The sequence below is a fragment of the Impatiens glandulifera genome, chromosome 1 (genome assembly GCF_907164915.1).
Source record: "Impatiens glandulifera chromosome 1, dImpGla2.1, whole genome shotgun sequence".
Classification (NCBI taxonomy): Eukaryota; Viridiplantae; Streptophyta; class Magnoliopsida; order Ericales; family Balsaminaceae; genus Impatiens; species Impatiens glandulifera.
Window position 1 is genome coordinate 107,746,797 of NC_061862.1, and position 5,109 is coordinate 107,751,905.

The following is a 5,109-nucleotide window of genomic DNA, read 5'->3' on the forward strand; positions in this document are numbered from 1 at the left end:
CTAATTATAGTTCTACTTCAGACTAATCTGAAGGAGTTAGACTGCACGTCTAACTTTCACAATTCATTAGACTGCACGTCTAACTCCATGAGTTAGACTGCACGTCTAATTACGGTTCTACTTCAGACTAATCTGAAGGAGTTAGACTGCACGTCTAACTTTCACAATTCATTAGACTGCACGTCTAACTCCACGAGTTAGACTGCATGTCTAATTACGAGTCCATTAGACTGCACGTCTAACTCCACGAGTTAGACTGCATGTCTAATTACGAGTCCATTAGACTGCACGTCTAACTCCACGAGTTAGACTGCACGTCTAATTACGAGTCTATTAGACTGCATGTCTAACTCCACGAGTTAGACTGCACGTCTAATTATGAGTCTATTAGACTGCACGTCTAACTCCACGAGTTGACTGCACGTCTGATTACTCTAGTTAGACTTGTACGTCTAACACCGCTTAGTTAGACTATACGTCTAACTTCTCTAGTTAGACAACACGTCTAACTCCATGCATCTAATACCAAATCGGTCTAATGAACCTCATTAGAACCAAGTCTAATAAAATCTAATTTTAATACACCTGTATCAAAAACAATTAGACGTATATATAAACCATTCATCATTTCATCATCAAAATTCCAATAGTCAAACTATTTCAACACTTAGTCAAAATAATTTGACCCAACAATTTCTATTACATATTCATTCTTTCAGCCAACCCATTTAACTACAGTATTTTCGGAGGTGAGTTTTGGTGACGAATACATTACTTTTGACAATACTCATCAAAAGGCCCAGTGTACTCTATTTGAATACATTTCACATTTTTTCCAATTTCTCTCTCAAATGAGGCTTAAAACACTTTGAATGTGTCTAGAACTTGCTCATTCGATATCATTGAATATGCCTTAACCTTTTAGGAATATTCATCAATGAAGATTATATATTTGTACGCATCACCAAGTGATATTCACTTCATTGGCCCACATACATCAGAATGTACCAAGTCTAGTAATTTTGACTTTCTTTTCAATTAAGATGATCTAAATGACACTCGTCATTTTTTTTCTTCCAAACAATTTGGACTTCTCTTCAAGTGCTCATTTCAAATCCTACATAGCACATCCTTCTTAGCTAACATAGTTAAGTCTTTCTCGGTAATATGAGTTAAACATTTGTGCAACAACTCATAAGAAGAATCAGTTTCACAAGTGTTTATGTAATATTTAGATATTACAGAATGAACAGTTGAGGATCCATAATATTTTATACTCTTTGTTTCATTTTGTTCCTGTTATCTTGCTTTTGATTATATGGCCATAATATTTTTGTAAATTGTATTTAATATGCAGTGGATGTACCATCATTATTTTGCTAGCAATGTTAGTTATCAGCCTCACCTGGGAGATTGAAGGGGAACCAAGATGCGCTCATAAGCAAATGAAGCGTTAAATGATTAAAATATTATTTGTATTTAATATTTTGTAATAATGTGGTAAAGAAACGATGAAAGATAATGTATTAAATACAAATAAGAGAGCCGTGTTAACGGCATTGCTTTTGTAGAGCTCTTATGGATATGATTATCAGTAATGGCTATAGAGTATCAATAACGGCTCTCAAATGTCATTACTTTTGTAAACGAATGGTAACAGCTTATAGGGTCGGTATTGAAATTTATTAGTAACGACTTTTTTGGCTTTAAGTAACAACTTTAGTCTTTACTGAACCCCTTTTTCAAAGTGAATGAGAGAGTTGACTCAGTAAGAAAATGCAATTCGATCCAAAAATGTTATTCACCTTGATTAAAAATTTTCAATTCATTTTTAGATGGAAATGTATGCACCGACTAATTATTATGTCCAGGTTTGGTGGTATTCTAAATGTTGATAAATAATATATGAAGAAGGTTATAATATTAAAATTTTCTAATTTTTAACATGTTAATTAACGTTTATTTAAGCTCAACCATTGTCATTTATATTAATAAATATCAACGCACAAACATAACCTCAAAAACAAACTCAAAACATTTAAATATGTTTTGGGCTAAGAATGTAAAGACAATACTCAAACAAAGTGAATCGGAGTCAACAGAAATAAGAGTTAATCCAAAATGTTCATATATAATCCCAAGATAATACTAATCATGCATCCAAATGAAATCATTATCAAACATACATACCCATTCCATGAGGCTTGAATATGTGAATTAGCAACACAAACTTTAAAACACCCGACATGTCAATTATGGTCGGAAAAAAAAGGGTTTTATCCTGAGATATCTTAGGTCCTTAAACCTGGGGAACCTATTTCTTCTCAAGCCTCCAAGTCTTCCTAATTGCAATTAATTAAATCAAAAATTATTTTATTTCCCTTTCACAAAAACTTATAAGTGATGTTTTTGTCGTGTAAACTGCTTAAGACAAATGAGAACAAGTTACGACAATATTGTTATGTGTTACTAGAGACAGTGGCGGACCCAGAAATATTTTTTCGGGGCAAATACATAGTAACGTAGCATTTTTTCGGGGAGACAATGTTATATATATATATATATATATATATATATAATATCTTAAAACTTTTATGGTTAGGAGAGGCCGGCCCTTAAGGACCCCTTGTAGGTCCGCCACTTACTAGAGATACACTTACAAGAAACAATCTCAACCGTTAAAAGAGAATAAAAATGAACGATGTATTAAAGGGCTTACAATCTGAAGATAAGAAAAATACACTAAATTAATTATAGCTAGACTGACAAAACAATTGGATGTTATTTTGAAGTTGACTTTTCTTTTCTTTCTTTTTTCTAAGATTTTGGAGGATCAAGTTAGTTGGACAAAATTGGATTTGCATGAAACAACATTTCCTTGGTTATGAATGATTCTTCTATGAAGATTTGGTTTGTCTATTCCAATATTTCAATCTAAATATATTTGAAAACAACCCTTCTCATTAAATTAGCCGTATCATTATATATTTGACCCAAAAGACAAGTCTTTTACACAAATAATTCAAATTTGTTTGAAGATTTGATGATCAGGACAATATCAAACTGTTGGGGTTGACTGGATGGCTGAGGATATGGTCTTTTTAATTAATCATGATTACGAAAGAAAATATTGTTGATTGTTCTTCTTCAAAGATTGGCAAAATCTAACTACTGCACACACACATATTCCAAGATCTTCAAATATTTTTTAGTTATATTTTCCTTTTACCCTAATGGTTAATATTGTTGGGTTTAAGATGTTTTTAGTGATATGTGGACACTCATGTTTTTACGATGTGTTTTTTATTATACTTAAACGACTATAATTATTATGATATAACATTAACCTTTTATAATTGTATGGACGGATCATGAATTTAAGTTAGTGTTGAACTTAAAAAAAATAATAGAAATTATGGATAAAATTAATAAATAAACGTAGGTTTTATCCGATTTTTTATTAATTAAATACAAAATAATGATTGAAAAAATTAAAAGTAATTTTTTTTTTATAGTGGGCAAGCCATAACTTATATCTACTCTGTAAATGTGTAATTTGTGTTATTCAACGGATCTGAAAGTGGGGTACATAGATTTCCGTGAAAGGCTACATCAATGAATAAGGATATATATTACATGGAATTTGCAAACATAAAAAAATAAACATTATATAAATTAATAGGAAGAACAAACATAATGAACATATGAGGTTCAGCGTGCAATGTTCCTTATTATTGTCAATAGGAATGAAACGATAAAATTAATTAAAGAAAAGAAAGTTCAACAAACCTAAGATATGATCATATATATATATATATATATATATATATATATATATATATATATATATTAGAGAAATCATAGGGGAACGAAAAATTTGTAACGAGGTGGCATTGCAAAGTTACCTTACTAATATTACGCGTATAAATTTCTCTCTTTAATTTTTTAATTTTACATGTAATTTAATAATTTCTCTTTCTTTAAATTTTTTATTATTTAAAAAAATTATTTAATAATTTATCTCTCCTTAATTTTATTATAAATATTTATTTCATTTAAATTTAATTATCATACGATAAATTCTTAGTTGCTTAAATGATTTAACTCAAACTATAAACTATTAATATTCAAAATAAATAGAACTCAAATTACTAATATTCAATCTAAATAAAAAAAATTATATAAAATATAAGTTTTAATATATGAAAATGAAATATATAAAAAAAAAAAAGATTTAAGGAGAAATAACATTAATATATATATATATATATATATATATTGAAAATATACATTTATATATTTTATTCTTTTGATTTATTCATTCTCATTATTATTTTAAAAACATATAAATTAATTAATTAGATTAAAAATCAATTAATATTTTTTATATTTAACTTCATATTATATTTCTCTATATATATTAGATGTAATATATATATTTATTGATTTATTAATTTTTAAGTTATTATTCTTAAAAGATATAAATACAAATTAAAAGATAAAAAAATATATATATATAAATGAAGAGAATGGAAGGAAAGAGAAGAGAAGAGAAGAGAACGAGATAGAAAATATTAATAAAAAATAAATAAATATTTAGAATTAGGCTGAGTCATGAATTCTAATTACCTCTCCACATCATTTGCTGCACTTTCGTTACAAAATTTTTGCTGCACTTTATATAGTATTACCAAAAAATTAAAAAATTCAAGAAGGAAGTAATTAATTTATAAGAAAATAAATGAGAACAACAACTCAAATTAAGGATGGACCACGTGAAGATCTTGTGAAATTTGCAATTGAATGTATAAATAATTTAATTTATAGAAGATAATTAATAGTAGTATTAAATTTAATATATATAGGTGAAAGCCCAACCTCCCAACCATAGATCTAGAAGTTAGACTATTAATTACATGTAGGGATAAATAAAAAAATATAATGAATCCAGTGATCATCATCATCTACATATGAATCTCATTAATTCACTTAACTTTGCTTGATTAGTAAGAATTCTATGGAAAATTATTTATGATACATCATCTTTATTTCTTTAAAGTCAACTTGATTAAATAATATTAGACTATGGGATTAAACATATACTAAATC